We start from the raw sequence: 22245 nt of genomic DNA on the forward strand, positions 1-22245 counted from the left end.
ACCCCTAGACTTTTTCTTATTATAAAAAATATTGACCTCTTAACTATTTTTTTTATCTAAAATTTTTTTATGTAATTAAATAACATAACTTAGACACCCAACATCAACAACTATCAAACAAAGACAAATACAAATGATAATAGTGACAATATGTACATACGGAATTTTTTTCTTAAAGAATGAAAAAAATTTATTATTTCCAAAAAGAAAATAACTCCCAATGTCCGGTTTACCACGCAATAAATAGGACCCCTTCGTCGTTTATCTTTGTCAAACTTCTTCAAATATTATTTTTACCCTATCTTTTTTATTTTTTCTAATTCATAATTTTATTATTGTTTAAATATTTAATTTAGATATTGTTATGCTATAATTATTTAAAAAGTTAGGTTAGATAATGTTACCTAAAAGTAGTTTTTAGTTATTATAGGAATAATTATTTAGATCAGATAATAATGTATAAAAATAAATATTTATATTAGATGAGTGCATGATTTTAATTTTGATTTTAATTTAAAGTGTATTTAAATTGTAGGTTACGAGGAAAATTAACTTATGTTTAAGATTAACAAGTGACCAATACGTAGAGGATAGAATAAATATTTTTTAATTATAATTTAAGTGGCATTACTTGACTATTTAGATTAGCTTAATGTGATTCAAATTTTATTTGAATTTTAGTTTAGATTTAGTACGTCATGATTATTTTATTTTTATATTTGAAGGGTTACATAGCATGTATCAATGGAGCACAATTTGCTAAGAGGCTATGAGGAGAATTTGTATAGACTAGATAAGATTGATTATATTGTTGGAAGATTTAGACAACTGATATAAAATTTAAATTATGTATTCATTGAATATAAAATTTATATTTTTGGGAGCTTGAATTCTATATAAGTTTGTGTTTTTTAGCCTACGTACTAAGATGTCAGATACTTGACGAAATAAACTGACACGGTCCAACAAGCTTCCTAGGTCATACCTCAGATGAACAGACTCTGAACATGTGAGATACGTGATTGAGTGAGACTATGATTAGACGTTGCCTGTTTTGATTGAAAGGTGGCAGCCAAAGTCAAACACGTTTTATTTGCCTATATGAGTTGACTATTACCTTGCAGGATGTGACTTATCAGTTAGAACTTCTAATTGATGGAGATCCTTCTTTAGTGGCTACATGAATAGCTGGGAGCTTTTCTATGAGGGACGGACCATGATGGAGTTATGCTAGCAGTTGATAAGAGCTGTAATAGGACCCATTGAGAAACAAGATCAGAACAAGTAGAGCGTCAATATATCGTGGTTTAGAGATACAATATGTCAGGATTTGGAAGAGGACATAACGGATGAGCGATGTATGCAGTACACCTGAGGGTATATCAGGCAGATCATAGTAGTATTTTGTATCTGGACATGTCTGACTGTCGAGTTCACAAGAGGTGGCTGCCACTATTGAAGGATCTAGATTGGGGTGGTCATCTATTTTGGAGTTTAATTGTGCTTGGCTTTTCGTACTAGGAGATGTGTCGAACCACAAACTAAATGCAACAAAATTTAGGTGGATGTAGAGGTTTGCTTCTCTCTTGGACATATTATCATATCATTGCGTTTTTACCCCAAGAATTTGAAGAGTGGAAATTTTCTTTTGTCCAGAGTTATTTCTGTATTTCTTTTCTTTGTTTTATTGCTCTCTAAAAAAAAAAAAAAAGAATGTGTAACTTTTAACAACTCATGAAATTGTAGGTGGGTGGGACACAAGCTATCTCGGGGCTCTAAGGATACTAGACTTTGAAGTTGGAGAGGAGTTCTCAACAACATTGAGACAAATGACAAAGTTAATCAATATATTTGTATATAAGTATAGACGTGTTCTTTTTTTTTTTTTGACCAATTGCCTTGTTATTGATTGAATTTACATCACAACTTTTATTTGCGTCTGTCACAACAGTATTTGCGATGTATTTTTAGTGGGTGCATTTAGTGTTGGTTAGTTTGATAGACCAACAGGATCACGTTGTAGGCCACATAACACATGATCTACCTGTTTATACTCTGAATCCTCCATAGTTCATCAACCAGAGGATGATGATTTGCCATAGGTGCAACCTCGAAGGGGGTGACGGGATAGGGTGCATCCTATGCCTGGCCAAGCTAGAGCAGCTTGTAGATGATGATATTAGGGAGTTGTGATTCACAAATGTCATGCTTGCAGATTATTTGGCCTTTGAGCCACAATGTCTGACACAGTCATCATATATCAGTTGGATCAGTGCGAATTATAAGTTCGTGAAGTAGTTTATCTCTTCGTCTTCCTCAATAGATATATCCATGGGTTCAACATTTACTTCATCACCATCAGATAAAGGATTAACTTGATTAGGATCATTCATTCGTTCTCCAACTATAAAACCCTCATGGCTTTCAAAATCTGCTTACACCATGTTATCTCGTAGTGCATTCGAATATGTATTAGACGCCTCAATGCTACTTTCGGGTGGCATGTTTAGATCAACCATCAACCTTCTAATATTTGTGCTAACTGTGTCACTTGATTGGGAGCAATATCCAACAAACATCGATAGGCATCATTATCACACACTTTCATCTTTTTCATATCCATTTTAAAAGAAATTCTATTGGAGCTTTAATAGCCATTCAAAAATGATATCTTAAGATAAATAATAAATATTTTGCTTTGAAGTTATTCAACAAATGCTTACTACAATGCCTCTGCCATGAATTTAAAAAGTACTCAAAAATTGCTTATGTCAATCTTTAGCATTAAATAGAAATAAATTAAAATATTAGTTAATAATGTTAATTGAAAATAATAAAAATAAAAATATATTACCTTTTGCCTATTACTCATTATTGTGTATGATCATCCCCTAAAGCATCGTACAAGCAATTCAATAAATAAAAATTCAAAAAATCTCTAATAGTGTATGTGAGAATTTGCATAAAGAGAATATGCACAAGGCAATATTCTCCGTATGGACCTTTCAAACAACATCCATCTAAGTTAAACGTGGTTTTCAACCATTTAAAATTTTTTATATACATGAAACTATATACATAAAGATCCTTTTAAAAAAATGAGTTTCCTCCTTCAATGTCGTTTAATCATAGTACTCCAATTTTATTATGCTCCCTCTTTTTTTGTAATAACAAATTAGAAAACTTAACTATCTTCTATAACATAAAGCATGAGAACCTTAACTATCTTCTAATAATTATTTTTTCTTCTACCTTATATAATTTTTTGGGATGGGGTTCAATTCCAAACTTGGTATTCAATTTATTAAATATGAGTTTATTGTTCATGATTGGATCAACATTCAAAGATTGTTTCACCTTTTACGCTATGCATGTAGAATTGCTATTTCTCTTTTCAAATTTTCTAATACAAGGATGCTTAGGCTCATAGCTCTTGATAAAAAAAAAAAAAGCAAAATCATTTGGAGAAAGAGAAATATAGACAATCTAAGAACAACTTTTAGAAACAAATTGATGACACGTCATCTTAAGTGATTTTTAAAGTTTTTTTTTCATATATTTTTTTAAGTTTTAATCAAACTTATTATGTTTTCTAATAGAATTTAATAAATAATCAAATAGTTAGAGTTGGAATAGCATTGTTGTGTTTTCAAGAATTTTTAAACTCAAAACAAGCAAGAATTAAAGCTTTTTTACAAGAAAAATACAAATACAATAAAAATGTGGCCTAAGGAACAAAATTGTGCCCAAAAAGAAGAACACTAGAGCCCAAAACACATAAGCCCGGGGTATAAGTTCTCAGCCCTGACCTCTTTATACTCAAATGATGATAACTTGAGCTTCAAAAGTCCAAATGAGGCAGTTTAAGTTGTGTTAGAAAGCTAACGTTCAGAGCTTCAAAATGTTATGCATGTGTCTATAGTGGACATTTAGTTTGAGTCGCGCATGACCATCATCTTTGGGATCTAAAAAATCAATGCCCCAAACTTCTTCAATCTCACGCCCGGCGGAAAACTTGCATGCCCGGCGGACCTCCTACAAGCCCGGCGGACATCCTACAAGCCCGGCGGACCCTTCCTTCTTCCTTTCTCCGCCAGGCGTTCCTCAAAGAACTCCACACCCACCCGGCATATATCCTCCCTTGGAAGGTGCATTTTTGGACTTTTTGCCCAAATTTCTTTAATACAAGTCCAACTTAAAGCTAATTACAGCTCTCAGGAAGCAAAAATTAAGGCCTAAGTTCAATTATCCACATTATTAGAAGTCTTAATCACATTCAAAATATTGAAGACTCTAGAATATTAATTATTAATTCTTTCTAGAAATATAAGAGATTTGGTTGTTAGGATTTGATTTGAATTATTATTTTCAATTTGAAATTAAAGTCAGTAAGTAGTTATCTTATTTTTCTCTTCGAAAGATAAGATTAGGATAGTTTTAAATTTGAATTCTATAATTAGAATATAAATAAGTAAACAAGGTTCACAAGAGAAGGCATCCAGGAGGAGGATCTTCGGATCCAAATCCTAGCATAGTCAGCTCCTCGGTAATCTTTTTTTATTGTTTTCTTTTCTTTTCCATGGGTGACTAATTCTTTGTCAAAGAGTTAGAAGCACTGTTTATATTTTCTATGGGTTCTTAACCTACATTTATTTTATTTTTAAGTTTTGCATTGATCTATTTCATGATTGAGTTATTCATTCTTCATTTGGATTAGTAGTATTGAAAGGTTTGCTAATCTCTTTTGAATTCTTTTATTATAATTGAAAATTTTGATATTTGAATTAATGCTTGAAACTTTTTTGCATGACTCTTTGAATTCCACTAGGAATAGTGGTTCAATTAGTGTACGACACATGCATGATTTTCAATCACTCTAATTTTGAATAAGTGATATATAATTCAAATTAGAATAACATTTGAAAATTGTGTTTTTCTTATAAAGATTTAACTGGACATGAGTAGCTTGAGTATGTGACATGTAATTCCACGTAAGGACTACTTTTTACTACAAGAAATATTGTTAAAATTGACAAAAAATCGACTTACCGTAGCTTTTAAAAGTGTCGATTTTTTAAAAATATAATAAAATCAACGGCTTATTAAACCATCAATAAATTTTAAATAAAATTGATAACCTTTTCGTCGATAATATGAATTTGAGATTTATCCATATTCAACAAAAGTGACACCCTGACTGTTGATAATCTTATGTAAAATCGACGAGATGTCTGTCGATATTTGATTTATTAAAGTCGACAAATTAGTCATTGATTTAATTATTAAAGTATCAACAATATTGTCATTTATTTTTTATTTTCTTTTGTCTCTTCCAAAATAAAAAAGTGACAGCATTGTCGTCGATTTTAATAGCCATATTTTTAAATTATCTTTTTTATTTAAAAATAGTAGACAATTAATGCAAATAAAATTTTAAATATAAAAATAAAATTTATACTGAATATTAGATAATGAAACAAATAAATTTTTAATATAGAAATAAAATTTATACTAAATATTAGATAATTAACAATCCTTTAACATAAAGATTCAAGATAAGATAAATAACTAAATACAAAATATTTATCTAAATCCACTGATAATACAAAATATTCAAAACAAAATAAATAACTCTACTCGTACTCGTCTAAATAGTCCTCATCTAAGTCATCAAAATTATTAGAATCATCCTCCATTTGAGAAATCAATTCCTTCTTCACTAGGTAGGGGATACTCAGCCATCATCAACACTTAATACCTGAATTGTGGTTTCTATGCCAAAATTTGGCACTGCCATTCCCATGTTTCTCTCATTTGACATCAAACAGTCTTTGTCAGTACTTGAGCTATTATTATTTTGGCTATCAGGCCTATTTCGATTCTTTGAGGATCCTAGAAAACTCTAATAGACTTTTGAGGAGAATATGTTGTAAACAGACAAAAAGACTAATGATATTGATCAACATAAGATTGTAGATAAGAGTGTTTTAAAATCTCAGATGCCTGTGATACATATAAAATGAATTTATTGAGTTAACAATAATAATGAATCACATTAGTGTCAAAAATTTTCAAAAAAAAAAATAAAAGATAAAAAAATAACTCATGTTGGTGATGAGCGGATATTTTATACGCTTTTTGGGGATAATTTCATATAGTTTTAAGTATGTTTTTAGTTAGTTTTTAGTCTATTTCTATTAGTTTTAGAAAAAATTCATATTTCTGGACTTTACTATGAGTTGTGTGTTTTTCTGTAATTTCAGGTATTTTTCTGGCTGAAATTGAAGGAGCTGAGCAAAAATCTGATTCAGGCTGAAAAAGGACTGCTGATGCTGTTGGATTCTGACCTCCCTGCACTCAAAGTGGATTTTCTGGAGCTACAGAACTCGAAATGGCGTGCTTCCAATTACGTTGGAAAGTAGACATCCAGGGCTTTCCAGAAATATATAATAGTCCATACTTTGCACAAGAATAGACGACGTAAACTGGCGTTCAACGCCAGTTCTCTGCCCAATTCTGGCGTCCAGCGCCAGAAAAGGATCAAAAGCTGGAGTTGAACGCCCAAACTGGCATAAAAACTGGCGTTCAACTCCACAAATGGCCTCTGCACGTGAATTGCTTAAGTCTCAGCTCCAGCACACACCAAGTGGGCCCCAGAAGTGGATCTCTGCATCATCCATCATAGTTTATCCAATTTTTGTAAACCTAGGCTACTAGTTTAGTATTTAAACAACTTTTAGAGACTTATTTTGCATCTCATGACATTTCAGATCTAAACTTTGTATTCTCTGACGGCATGAGTCTCTAAACCCCATTGTTGGGGGTGAGGAGCTCTGCTGTGTCTCGATGAATTAATGCAAGTATTTCTGTTTTCCATTCAAACACGCTTGTTCCTATCTAAGATGTTCATTCGCGCTTAACTGTGATGGAGGTGATGAGCTGTGACACTCATCACCTTCCTCAAATCATGAACGTGTGCCTGACAACCACCTCCGTTCTATATATGATTGAATGAGTATCTCTTAGATTCCTTAATCAGAATCTCCGTGGTATAAGCTAGAACTGATGGCAGCATTCATGAGAATCCGGAAAGTCTAAACCTTGTCTGTGGTATTCCGAGTAGGATTCAAGGATTGAATGACTGTGACGAGCTTCAAACTCTTGAAGGTTGGGCGTTAGTGACAGACGCAAAAGGATAGTAAATCCTATTCCAACCGGATCGAGAACCAACCGGTGATTAGCCGTGCTGTGACAGAGCGCGTGAGCGTAGTTTTCACTGGGAGGACGGAAGGTAGCCATTGACAACGGTGATCCACCAACACACAGCTTGCCATAGGAGGACGTGCGTGCGTGAATCAGAAGACAGAGGAAAGCAGAGATTCAGAAGATAAAGCATCTCCAAAACTCCAACATATTCTCCATTACTGCATAACAAGTAACCTTTAATTTATGCTCTCTCAGTTATTCACAATTCAACTGATAAACATAATTGACTTCCTGACTAAGATTTACAAGATAACCATAGATTGCTTCAAACCAACAATCTCCGTGGGATTCGACCCTTACTCACGTAAGGTATTATTTGGACGACCCAGTGCACTTGCTGGTTAGTGGTACGCGTTGTGAAAAGTGTGATTCACAATTTGTGCACCAAGTTTTTGGCGCCGTTGCCGGGGATTGTTCGTGTTTGGACAACTAACGGTTTATTTTGTTGCTTAGATTAGGAAAATTTTTTCTTTTTTTGGTTTAGAGTCTTTTATTATTTATCCCTTGTTAAAACACTTTAAATTTATAGCTCAGTTAATTAGAACGTGGTGTTTACGTTCATGATAATTGGCTATCATATTTTTTAAAACCTTTTTCAAAAATAATTTTTCTATTAAATCCTGTGCCAAACTTTAAGTTTGGTGTTTTCTTGTTGATTTCCCTTTGGTTTTCGAAAATTTTGGTTTGGTTTTCTTAAAATTTTAAGTTTGGTGTTCTTTCTTCATGTTCTTGTGTTCTTGTGAGTCTTCAAAGTGTTCTTGAGTTTTCCTTGTGTCTTGATCTTAAAATTTTTAAGTTTGGTGTTCCTTGGTGTTTTCCCTCCAAAATTTTCAAAAACAAGGAGCATTAGATCTAAAAATTTTAAATCTTGTACTATCTTATTGTTTTTCTCTCTCCTCACTAAATTCAAAAATATCTTTTCAAAATATCTCTTCTAACTTCCTAACTTCTTATCTTTTCAAAATTTGTTTCAACTAACCAACTAACTTTTTGTTTGTTTCTCAACTTTTTCAAAACTACCTAACTAACTCTCTCTCTCTCTAATTTTCGAAAATATCTTCCCTCTTTTTCAAAAATTTCTTTTTTAACTAATTAATTTTTATTTTTTTTTATAAAAAAAAAATTTAATTTCAAAATTCAAATTCTTTTTAGTTATTTTATTTTATTTAAGTATTTACTTCTTATAAAATAAAATAAATAAAAAGATAAATCAGTCCAAGTTATATCCATATATCCATCATGGACATAAGTGGAAATGAACAGTCCAGGAGGACTCTGGGGTCATATTCTAACCCCTCTACTGCTTCATATGGGAGTAGCATATGCATACCCTCCATTGGAGTTAGTAGCTTTGAGTTGAATCCTCAGCTCATTATCATGGTGCAGCAAAGTTGCCAGTATTCCGGTCTTCCACAGGAAGAACCTACAGAGTTTCTGGCACAATTTGTACAAATTGCTGACACAGTACATGATAAGGAAATAGATCAGGATGTCTACAGACTATTATTGTTTCCATTTGCTGTAAAAGATCAAGCTAAGAGGTGGTTAAATAACCAACCTAAGGCCAGCATAAGAACATGGAAACAGCTGACAGAAAAATTCCTGAATCAGTATTTTCCTCCAAAAAGGATGACACAGCTAAGGCTGGACATCCAAGACTTTAAACAAGGAGATAATGAATCTCTTTATGATGCCTGGGAGAGATACAGAGAGATGCTACGAAAATGCCCATCTGAAATGTTTTCAGAGTGGGTTCAGTTAGACATCTTCTACTATGGGCTTGCAGAAGGAGCTCAGATGTCTCTAGATTACTCAGCTGGTGGATCTATCCATATGAGAAAGACAATTGAAGAGGCTCAAGAGCTCATTGATACAGTTGCCAGGAATCAGCATCTGTATCTAAGCAGCAACCCTTCCATGAATGAAGAGGTTAAAACAGTAACTGCTGAATTCAGTACTGTAAAACAAGCTGCTGAATTCAATCAGTAATTGGATTTTCTAACAAAGCAGCTAGCTGAATTCAAGGACAGGCTACAGGAGACAAGGATAGCTAATATACATATAGACGAACAGTTTAAACAAACAAAGCAGCAGCTATCAAAGCAAATAGCAGAAGAATGCCAAGCAGTTCAATTAAGAAGTGGGAAAACATTAAATACCCCACCTCAAGGCATCAAAAATTCAAGAAATGAGCGACCCACCAAAGATTCACCTGAGGACAGTAAGAGCCCAGGGAAAAATAATTCTGGCACTAAAACGCCAGAAAATGGGTGGAAGGCTGGCGCTGAACGCCCAGACCATGCCCAAAACTGGCGTTCAGCGCCAGAAACAAGGCAGGATTGGCGTTCAACGCCAGAAATGGGCAAGAATCTGGCGTTGAACGCCCAAATGGGGCAGAATCCAGCGTTGAACGCCCAAAATTGGTACATTTCTGGCGTTCAGGCGCCAGGAACAGACAGTGAGCTGGCGTCTAACGTCACTCCAGCTTCTGACTCTGGCACTCAATTGCCAGTGAGGGATCAGACACACACAAGTGCTGATAACAACCCCTCTAAAAAGGCTTCTTTAACCACTAAGGTTGAGGAATATAAAGCCAAGATACCTTATCCTCAAAAACTCCGGAAAGAGGAGCAGGATAAGCAATTTGCTCGCTTTGCAGATTATCTAAGGACTCTTGAAATAAAGATTCCATTTGCAGAGGCACTTGAGCAAATACCTTCTTATGCCAAGTTCATGAAAGAGATCTTGAGTCATAAAAAGGAGTGGAGAGAAACAGAAAGAGTTCTCCTCACTGAAGAATGCAGTGCAGTCATTCTGAAAAGCTTTCCTGAAAAGCTTAAAGACCCTGGGAGTTTTCTGATACCATGCATATTAGAAGGTGATTGCACCAAGACAGCTTTATGCGATCTTGGGGCAAGCATCAACCTGATACCTGCATCTACTATCAGGAAGCTTGGCTTAACTGAAGAAGTTAAACCAACCCGGATATGTCTCCAACTTGCTGATGGTTCCACTAAATACCCATCAGGCGTGATTGAGGACATGATTGTCAGAGTTGGGCCATTCGCCTTTCCCACTGACTTTGTTGTGCTGGAAATGGAGGAGCACAAGAGTGCTACTCTCATCCTAGGAAGACCCTTCCTAGCAACTGGACGATCCCTCATTGACGTCCAACAGGGGGAAATAACCCTGAGAGTCAACGATGATGAGTTCAAGTTGAACGCTGTCAAAGCCATGCAGCATCCAGACACATCAACAGACTGCATGAAAGTTGATCTCATTGACTCTTTGGTAGAAGAGATCAACATGGCTGAGAGTCTCGAATCAGAGTTGGAAGACATCTTTAAAGATGTTCAGCCTGATTTGGAGGATTCAGGGGACATGAAAGAGCCTCTGAACTTTCTTTTGAAAGAGGAAAAACCCCCTAAACCCGAGCTCAAGCCACTACCACCATCATTGAAATATGCATTTCTGGGAGAAGGTGACACTTTTCCAGTGATCATAAGCTCTGCTTTAAATTCACAGGAAGAGGAAGCACTTATTCAAGTGCTAAGGACACACAAGACAGCTCTTGGGTGGTCCATAGGTGACCTTAAGGGCATAAGCCCAGCTAGATGCATGCACAAAATCCTATTGGAGGACAATGCCAAACTAGTGGTTCAACCACAGAGGCGGCTAAATCCAACCATGAAGGAAGTGGTGCAGAAAGAGGTCACCAAGTTACTAGAGGCTGAGATTATTTATCCTATTTCTGATAGCCCCTGGGTGAGCCCTGTTCAAGTCGTCCCAAAAAAGGGAGGCATGACAGTGATTCATAATGAAAAAAATGAACTGGTTCCCATAAGAACAGTTACAGGGTGGCGCATGTGTATTGACTACAGAAGGCTCAATACAGCCACCAGAAAGGATCATTTTCCTTTACCATTCATAGACCAGATGCTAGAGAGACTAGCAGGTCATGATTATTACTGTTTTTTGGATGGCTATTCAGGCTATAACCAGATTGCAGTGGATCCCCAGGATCAAGAGAAAACAGCATTCACATGCCCATCTGGAGTGTTTGCTTATAGAAGGATGCCATTTGGGCTATGTAATGCGCCTGCAACTTTCCAGAGATGCATGCTCTCTATTTTCTCTGACATGGTGGAAAATTTTCTGGAAGTCTTCATGGATGACTTCTCAGTATATGGAGACTCATTCAGCTCCTGTCTTGATCACCTGAAACTTGTTCTGAAAAGATGCCAAGAAACCAACCTAGTTTTAAACTGGGAAAAGTGTCACTTCATGGTGACTGAAGGAATCGTTCTTGGGCATAAAATCTCAAACAAGGGAATAGAGGTGAATCAAGCAAAAATAGAGATAATTGAAAAATTACCACCACCTGCCAATGTTAAGGCAATCAGAAGCTTTCTGGGGCATGCAGGATTCTATAGGAGGTTTATAAAGGATTTTTCAAAAATCGCAAAACCTCTAAGCAATCTGCTAGCTGCTGACATGCCATTTGTGTTTGACACAGCATGCCTGCAGGCGTTTGAAACGCTGAAAGCTAAGCTGGTCACAGCACCAGTTATTTCTACACCAGACTGGACATTGCCATTTGAGTTAATGTGTGATGCCAGTGATCATGCCATTGGTGCAGTATTGGGACAGAGGCATGACAAGCTTCTGCATGTCATTTATTATGCCAGTCGCGTTCTAAATGATGCCCAGAAAAATTACACAACCACAGAAAAAGAACTACTTGCAGTGGTTTACGCCATTGACAAGTTCAGATCATACTTAGTAGGATCAAAAGTGATTGTGTATACTGACCATGCTGCTCTTAAATATCTACTCACAAAGCAGGATTCAAAACCCAGGCTCATCAGATGGGTATTGCTTCTGCAAGAGTTTGATATAGAAATAAGAGACAGAAAAGGGACAGAGAACCAAGTGGCTGATCATCTGTCCCGGATAGAGCCAGTGGAAGGGACGTCCCTCCCCTTTCTTGAGATCTCTGAGACGTTCCCTGATGAGCATCTATTTGCCATCCAGGAAGCACCATGGTTTGCCGATATTGCAAACTATAAAGCTGCACGGTTCATACCCAAGGAGTACAATAGAATACAAAAGAAGAAATTAGTCACTGATGCAAAGTACTACTTGTGGGATGAACCCTATCTCTTTAAGAGATGTGCAGACGGAATTATCCGTAGGTGTGTCCCCAGAGAGGAAGCACAGAGGATCCTATGGCATTGCCACGGATCTCAATATGGAGGCCATTTTGGAGGTGAGCGAACAGCCACCAAGGTCCTCCAATGTGGCTTCTATTGGCCCACACTCTATAAAGATTCCCGAGAGTTTGTACGTAATTGTGACAGTTGCCAAAGAGCTGGTAATCTGCCTCATGGTTACGCCATGCCTCAACAAGGAATCTTGGAAATTGAGTTGTTTGACGTATGGGGAATTGACTTCATGGGACCTTTTCCACCATCATATTCAAACACTTATATTCTGGTGGCAGTTGACTATGTATCAAAATGGGTTGAGGCTATTGCCACACCCACCAATGATACTAAAACAGTGCTGAAGTTCCTCCAGAAACATATCTTTAGCAGGTTTGGTATCCCTAGAGTGTTAATCAGTGATGGGGGCACTCACTTCTGCAATAAACAGCTTTACTCTGCCATGGTTCGGTATGGAATTTGCCACAAAGTGGCCACACCATATCATCCACAAACCAATGGGCAAGCTGAAGTCTCTAACAGAGAATTAAAGAGAATCCTGGAACGGACAGTAAATACCCGTAGAAAGGATTGGGCAAGGAGCTTGGATGATGCTCTGTGGGCTTACAGAACAGCATTCAAGACCCCTATAGGGACCTCTCTATACCAACTCGTGTATGGTAAGGCATGCCACTTGCCCGTGGAACTGGAACATAAGGCCTACTGGGCAACCAGATTCCTAAACTTTGATGCCAAATTAGCAGGAGAAAAACGATTGCTCCAGCTAAATGAGCTAGAGGAATTCAGATCCACAGCTTTCGAAAATGCCAAGCTTTATAAAGAAAAATAAAAAAAATGGCATGACAGAAAGCTGTCATCTAGAATCTTTGAACCAGGACAGAAGGTCCTGTTGTTTAACTCTAGACTCAGGCTATTCCCCGGGAAACTGAAATCCCGGTGGAGGGGACCATACGTGATTACAAGTGTGTCACCATATGGTTATGTGGAGCTTCAAGATATTGATTCTGATAAGAAGTTCATTGTCAATGGACAGATAATCAAGCATTATCTTGAAGGCAACATTGAGCAAGAATGCTCAAGGCTGAAGCTAGATTAAAAGCTCAGCAAGGTCCAGCTAAAGACAATAAAGAAGCGCTTGCTGGGAGGCAACCCAGCCATGGGGCATCAATCCTCTAAGCATTTTTGCCCTATTTTTATTTTTATTTGTTTATATAAAGTTCACTGACACTAAGGTACAGAATCATTTGTATAAGTTTACAGGGTTACAGAAGGAATCGGCACACAAAACAGAGTAAAAGAGCTCAATGGCAAGAAAACACCAGTAAAGGGGCATTTTGGGCGTTCAGCGCCCAAAATGGGCATCCACTGGGCGCTGAACGCCAGTAATGGTAGCATCTGGGCGTTCAACGCCAGAAATGGCCACCCACTGGGCGTTGAACGCCAGTAATGGCAGCAACTGGGCGCTGAACGCCCAGGAGATCAGCATTTGGGCGCTGAACGCCCAAAACAAGCAGTGTTTGGGCGTTCAAACGCCAGGAAGACAGGGAGGAGCCAAATCCATTTGTCCCACACGTATTTCCATTTTAATTTCAAATTTTATGCTTCAATGCATGATTTTTACATGAACATGTCAAGAACCCTGGTTTCTAAAATCCCTAATTTCTAAAAATCCATCTTTCCAAATTCAATCCAACTCTTTTCAAAATCTTTTCTGAAAACAAATCTATCTTTTTCACTCAAAAATCTTTTCAACTAATCCATATCTTTTTCAAATATCCATATTATCTTTTTCAAAATTCAGAGTTATCTTTTTCAAAAATCTATCATATCTTTTCAAAATTAAACTCTATCTTCTATCTTATCTTTTTCAACTCAATCTTTTTATCTTATCTCTTCCATTTTTTTCGAAAAGCCACCCCCCACCCCTTTAAAATTGGGTTCGGCCTCCCCCCTCCTCCATCAACAAGTGCACCTCGATCTCCTTCTATCCCTCTCCTTTCTTTTCTTTTGGCTTGAGGACAAGCAAACCTCTAAGTTTGGTGTGTTTTTCCGAGATCACTAAGATCATGGCTCCCAAAGGGAAACAATCCACTCCAAGAGGCAAGAAAGAGAGCGTTCCAAAACCACTTTGGAATCAAGGGAAGTTCTTATCTAAAGAACATTCAGACCATTATCTTAAAGTAATGGGTCTGAGATCAGTGATCCCGGAAGTTAGATTCGATCTGAAAGAAGACGAATATCCGGAGATCCAGGAGCAAATTCGAATCAGGAACTGGGAAGTCCTAGCTAATCCTGAAACGAAAATAGGAAGGAACATGGTCCAGGAGTTCTATGCTAATATGTGGCAGACTGACAAGCAAAGACTATCTGGAACTGCCTGCTACGAATTTCGGACCATGGTCAAGGGAAAGATTGTTCATACCACCCCTGACAAGATCAGAGAGATATTAAAGCTACCTCAGCTAAAGGATGATCCAGACTCCTTCAACAGGAGGATGATGAGAGCAGACATTGGCCTGGATAAGATTCTAGAGGACATATGTATCCCTGGAGCCAGGTGGGCCACCAACACAAAGGGCGTCCCAAATCAACTCAAGAGGGAGGATCTCAAACCAGTTGCCAGAGGATGGCTGGACTTCATTGGGCGTTCTCTGTTGCCCACTAGCAACCGTTCTGAAGTCACAGTTAAAAGAGCAGTGATGATTCATTGCATCATGATGGGAAAGGAAGTGGAGGTTCATCAGCTAATTTCAACTGAGCTCTATAAGATTGCTAACAAAAATTCAAAAGAGGCCAGGTTGGCTTATCCAAGCGTGATTTCTCTGCTCTGCAAGGACGCTGGAGTCAAGATGGGAATAACTGAATATATCCTAATTGAAAAGTCAATCACCAAAGCATCAATGGAGAGACAACAAGCACAGGATGATCTTATCAAGAAGAGAGCACAGGAATTCCTCCCAGAGATTCCTCAAGCGGAATATTGGGAATATCTTGAGACGTCTGTCACCAAGATACAGGAAGCTATGGAGCAAATAATAAAACAACAGAAGGAACACAGTCAAATGCTGACCCATATGTTTAAAGAACAAGAGGAGCAGGGACGTGACTTAAGGGAACTAAAGCGCCAAAAGTCTTCTGTAATACCAAGCATCCCAAGGATCAGAGGAACCCCCATACCCCCAGAATAAAGGTTGTTAATTTCCAATTTCTGCCTTAACTCTGTGACAGTGTCCTTATAAAAAAGTTTACCTTAGAAGTCATATAATAGTAATTAGTATCTATTTGATTTTATCTCCAATTAAGCTATAGTTTATTTTTCTCATCATCATTAAACATGAATAAAATAGTAGATATTTTGAATAAGAAGCAATAAAATTTCGAGTTTAATAAAAGAAATTCTAATTGGTTAAATGTGGTGGCAATGCTTTCTGTCTTCTAAATGAATGCTTGAACAGTGCATATGTCTTTTGAATTTGTTGTTTAAGACTGTTAAATATGTTGGCTCTTGAAAGAATGATGAACATGAGACATGTTATTGATAATCTGAAAATCATAAAAATGATTCTTGAAGCAAGAAAAAGCAGCAAAGAACAAAGCTTGCAGAAAAAAAAAAAAAGCAAGCAGAAAAAGCCAAAAGCTCTTAAAACCAAAAGGCAAGGGCAAATAAAAAGGATCCCAAGGCTTTGAGCATCAGTGGATAGGAGGGCCTAAAGGACTAAAATCCTGGTCTAAGCGGCTAAACCAAGCTGTCCCTAACCATGTGCTTGTGGCGTGCAGGTGTCAAGTGAAAACTTGAGACTGAGCGGTTAAAGTCAAGGTCCAAAGCAAAAGGAAGAGTGTGCTTAAGAACTCTGGACACCGCTAATTGGGGACTTTAGCAAAGCTGAGTCACAATCTGAAAAGGTTCACCCAGTTATGTGTCTGTGGCATTTATGTATCCGGTAGTAATATTGGAAAACAAAGTGCTTAGGGCCACGGCCAAGACTCATAAAGAAGCTGTGTTCAAGAATCATCACACTGAACTAAGAGAATCAATAACACTATCTGAATTCTGAGTTCCTATAGATGCCAATCACTCTGAGCTTCAATGGATAAAGTGAGATGCCAAAACTGTTCAGAAGCAAAAAGCTACTAGTCCCGCTCATCTAATTAGGATCTGAGCTTCAATCAAAAACTCTGAGATATTATTGCTTCTCAACCTATTAGTCTTCTATTTTATTTGTCTAGTTGCTTGAGGACAAGCAACAGTTTAAGTTTGGTGTTGTGATGAGCGGATATTTTATACGCTTTTTGGGGATAATTTCATATAGTTTTAAGTATGTTTTAGTTAGTTTTTAGTCTATTTCTATTAGTTTTTAGGAAAAATTCATATTTCTGGACTTTACTATGAGTTGTGTGTTTTTCTGTAATTTCAGGTATTTTTCTGGCTGAAATTGAAGGAGCTGAGCAAAAATCTGATTCAGGCTGAAAAAGGACTGCTGATGCTGTTGGATTCTGACCTCCCTGCACTCAAAGTGGATTTTCTGGAGCTACAGAACTCGAAATGGCGTGCTTCCAATTGCGTTGGAAAGTAGACATCCAGGGCTTTCCAGAAATATATAATAGTCTATACTTTGCACAAGAATAGACGATGTAAACTGGCGTTCAACGCCAGTCCTCTGCCCAATTCTGGCGTCCAGCGCCAGAAAAGGATCAAAAGCTGGAGTTGAACGCCCAAACTGGCATAAAAACTGGCGTTCAACTCCACAAATGGCCTCTGCACGTGAATTGCTTAAGTCTCAGCTCCAGCACACACCAAGTGGGCCCCAGAAGTGGATCTCTGCATCATCCATCATAGTTTATCCAATTTTTGTAAACCTAGGCTACTAGTTTAGTATTTAAACAACTTTTAGAGACTTATTTTGCATCTCATGACATTTCAGATCTAAACTTTGTATTCTCTGACGGCATGAGTCTCTAAACCCCATTGTTGGGGGTGAGGAGCTCTGCTGTGTCTCGATGAATTAATGCAAGTATTTCTGTTTTCCATTCAAATACGCTTGTTCCTATCTAAGATGTTCATTCGCGCTTAACTGTGATGGAGGTGATGAGCTGTGACACTCATCACCTTCCTCAAATCATGAACGTGTGCCTGACAACCACCTCCGTTCTATATACGATTGAATGAGTATCTCTTAGATTCCTTAATCAGAATCTCCGTGGTATAAGCTAGAACTGATGGCAGCATTCATGAGAATCCGGAAAGTCTAAACCTTGTCTGTGGTATTCCGAGTAGGATTCAAGGATTGAATGACTGTGACGAGCTTCAAACTCTTGAAGGCTGGGCGTTAGTGACAGACGCAAAAGGATAGTAAATCCTATTCCAACCGGATCGAGAACCAACCGGTGATTAGCCGTGCTGTGACAGAGCGCGTGAGCGTAGTTTTCACTGGGAGGACGGAAGGTAGCCATTGACAACGGTGATCCACCAACATACAGCTTGCCATAGGAGGACGTGCGTGCGTGAATCAGAAGACAGAGGAAAGCAGAGATTCAGAAGATAAAGCATCTCCAAAACTCCAACATATTCTCCATTACTGCATAACAAGTAACCTTTAATTTATGCTCTCTCAGTTATTCACAATTCAACTGATAAACATAATTGACTTCCTGACTAAGATTTACAAGATAACCATAGATTGCTTCAAACCAACAATCTCTGTGGGATTCGACCCTTACTCACGTAAGGTATTATTTGGACGACCCAGTGCACTTGCTGGTTAGTGGTACGCGTTGTGAAAAGTGTGATTCACAATTCGTGCACCAGTTGGCTAACTAAAATTTGATTCCTTATATATATATATATACTCTCTTATCATATATTAGCATACATTTTAGCCAATTTTACAACGTTATAAAAGTCTATAACTTGTTTAAACTATTATTTGTGAAAATCATTTTAATTATATATTTTTCAAAACTAGTGAAAAATTCATTATTATTAGAAATGCCAACGTCTTATATTCTAGTCATATATTGACTTAATAAGTGGTTGATAATGGAATTTTAGGGAACGAAAAGCTACATATGTGTTTTATTACTTCTTAAAGCATCAAGCAAGTTCAAAATTTTTATTGTGTATTGTTATCGTAAGATTTTTTAACTTAAATCCTCTAATTATTGTAACAAATAAAATTGCTGAATCAGAGAATCCTAAAAGTAGAAGAATGATGAGAAATCGTAAATTATTTATGATGGAACCTTCAGAAGTTAATGAAAAGTTTACTCATATTTTTCCAACAAAGAATTCCAACATGATAGATGGCGGTAAAGGATATGGAGACATTGATGAGGCGACAACAACCTAATACCAACCTATCAATCATATACATATGTAACCAAATATATAATAATATCGATATGGGGTGTCTTACGACTTATTTATATATGAAGCTACTATCTGGTTATTATGCTATGCATTTCTTTCTTGTTATCTCTGATTTGGTCATTAACCTAAATCAATATTTGATGTTATGAAATAAGTATGATTTTAATATAAAATTATTTGCTTGTTCGATAATAATTTTAATTTAATCTTGAAATTTTAATTTTATTATCTCAGTCAAACATTAAAGCAATAACTGGATTTATAATGATGGAATTATCTAAAGAACAATTATATATATATATATATATATATATATGACAAATAAAATTATCATTTTATCCAATACTTAGTCAACACTAAATTTTAAATATTAATTTTTAAATCCTAAATCTTAATAATATAAAATAAAGTTTGGCAAGTTGGTCAGCTGAGCAAGAGAATCCCTAAAACCCCTCCTAACACTCTTTCAAGTAACACCGAACCTAAGAGATGAATGTAAGGCCATCACTGTAGAAGCTGAGGCCGAATCTGAAGGGGATACTCTGGCGTTGAATGTCAGTAAGAAAGTCTTTATTGGGCATTCAACGCCAGTAAGAAAGTCCTTACTGGGCATTCAACGCCCAAAAGAGAATCATTCATGGGGTTGAACTCCAGTAAAGAAGTTCTTACTGGGCGTTCAACGCCCAAAGAGGAACCAACACTGGCGTTGAACGCCAGTAAGAAAGACCTTACTGGGCATTTAACACCCAAAGAACCACCATCACTGACGTTGAACGCCAGTAAGGAGGTCCTTACTGGGCGTTCAACGCCCAAAGAGGCACAACAACTGGCATTGAACGCCAGTAAAGGGATACAAGCTGGGCGTTCAACGACCAAAGAGACATAAGTCCTGGTGTTGAACTCCACAATAAGAGTAGTTAGCGACCCTAAGCCCACTGAGAACTTCCCTATTGAAGAACTGATAGAACCCAAGGTTCATGAGGATCCCATTGAAGTTTCCTTGAATGCTCGGTTGAAGATCATAGAATCTGAAGAGTACTCTTCCTCTTATGAGGAAGAGGAAACTAGGGAGGAGCATGTTGCTCGGTACCTAGGAATTCTGATGAAACTTAATGCCAAGTTATTTGGAACAGGGACTTTGGAGGAAGAACCTCTAGTGCTAACCAAGGAACTCAATGCCTTGGTTCAGTAGAAGTTACCTCAGAAGACGCCGGATCCCGGACGCTTCTTAATTTCTTGCACCATAGGTACCATCACCTTTGATAAGGTTCTATGTGACCCAGATTTAATCATAAACCTCATGCCTATCTCTGTAATGGAGAGGCTGGGAATCTTTGAGGTATAAGCTGCAAGAATCTCGCTAGAGATGGCAGACAAGTCCATGAAAAAAAGCTTATGGACTGGTAGAGGATGTCTTGGTGAAGATGACGTGGCGGAAATTGGCGAGTCAAGAATTGTTATAAGATATGCGTTGCAAGTATAGTTCTCAACCAACCAGAATTACGCTTATCAATTTAGAAGGTTGTCACAAGAATTAAAATTAAAACACTGGGAGTATGAATTCCAGGTCGTCTCCCAACGAGTTGCAGAAAGGTGTGCTATTTTATTAATCAAATGTTTTCAAAATGGTTTGAGTTGAATAAATAGGAAATTAAATTAGAGAAATTAAACAATTTATATAAAAGCCTTGACTGGGAGTAGATTAGTTGGAAGCCCTATTCTTGTTGCAGTACTCTCAAGATTAATTGATAATTGAAGGTTGTTCTGTTTAGTTATCCCTTACTAGGTAAGGGAAAGTCAAACAAGTTGGAATGATATTTCTATTCACAAGTTCCAATCCGCTCGATTGAAAAGGATTAGTGTCAGTGACTAGAGAGCACTCCAACAATAAACCCAATTACAATTTTTCTTTTAAGCATCCCAACTCAATGGTTCCTTTCAATCAACTCCCCATCAAGTTAGGGAACTACTCGCTCATTGTGAATGTAGAACTCATAACATAGGAAAGGGAATTAAAGAAAGACATGATAAATAAAACTCAAAGGAATCAATTAAAAATAAAAGTAATTCTTGTATTAATAAATTCTAAAATAATCCAATAGTAAAATTGAGTAAATTAAAGGACATGGAAGAGTAAAGCCAGGTAAAGAAAATGAACTAGAATGACGAAGTCTTGATGAGGTAATAACTCTTCTCAATATCCCAATGCAAAGAGTAATAGAAAATAAAAATCCTAAGAACTATGAATGTGTAGAGAGAAAACCTAGAGGAGGAGTAAAACTAGATCTAAAAACTAAAATTTGTGTAGAATGAATGTTGTCGTTGGTTTCTGCATGTTCTCTGGCTCTAGTCTGCTTTTTCGGGCCGAAAACTGGGTCAAAACAGGGCCCAAAATCGCCCCCAGCGAATTCTGCAGATTATGCAGATCGCGCACGTCACGCGATCGCGTCATTCATGCGGACGCGTCATTCGGCGTTTCGCTTTGCCACGCGGGCGCGTCGTCCACGCCTCCGCGTCACTTGTGCTATTCCAATTCGCGCGATCGCGTGAGCCATGCGGCCGCGTCACTGCGATTTCCTCTCTTTCGCGCGGTCGCGTGAGCCATGCGGCCGCGTCACTTCTCGCTGGTCATCTCCTTAATTTCTTGTGTTCCTTCCATTTTTGCAAGCTCCCTTTCCAATCTCCAACTCATTCATGCCCTATAAAGCCTGAAACATTTAACACACAGATCACGGCATCGAATGGAATAAAGGAGAATTAAAATACATAATTAAAAGTCTCTTAGGAAGCAAGTTTTTAATCATGTAATAATTTTAGGAAGGAAATATAAATGCATGCTAATCATATGAATAAGTGGGTAAAGATCATGATAAAACCACACAATTAAACACATTATAAACCATAAAATAGTGGTTTATCAACCTCCCCACACTTAAACATTAGCATGTCCTCATGCTTAGTTGAAGGAGATAAAATAAATGAGTAGGAACATGTAAAACTCATGCAATGCAATGCAACTTATATATGTAAATGCAACTATATGATTCTCGTCCACTTGATCAATAGCTAATAAGTTCCTCAAAACAATTACAAATCAAATTCCACTAATTCAATTCTTATACAGTAAGAACAGATAAAAATGCAAGAAGGTAGCTCATGAAAGCAGGGAACATAGAATTTTAAGCATTGAACCCTCACTGATGATGTATGTACGCTCTAATCTCTCTAGTGTATAGGGCAATCACTCTATCCTTCTCTAATCATGCTCTCTAATTTTTGTTCTTCTCCTAATCAATCAACAACGTTTAATATACCAATGCAAATATCATGAGGTCTTTTCAAGGTTGTAATGGGGCCAAGGTAATGGTAAGGATACATATATGGCTA

Source organism: Arachis ipaensis, chromosome B9, assembly GCF_059453495.1.
Source record: "Arachis ipaensis isolate K30076 ecotype BB chromosome B9, ASM5945349v1, whole genome shotgun sequence".
Taxonomy (NCBI): Eukaryota; Viridiplantae; Streptophyta; class Magnoliopsida; order Fabales; family Fabaceae; genus Arachis; species Arachis ipaensis.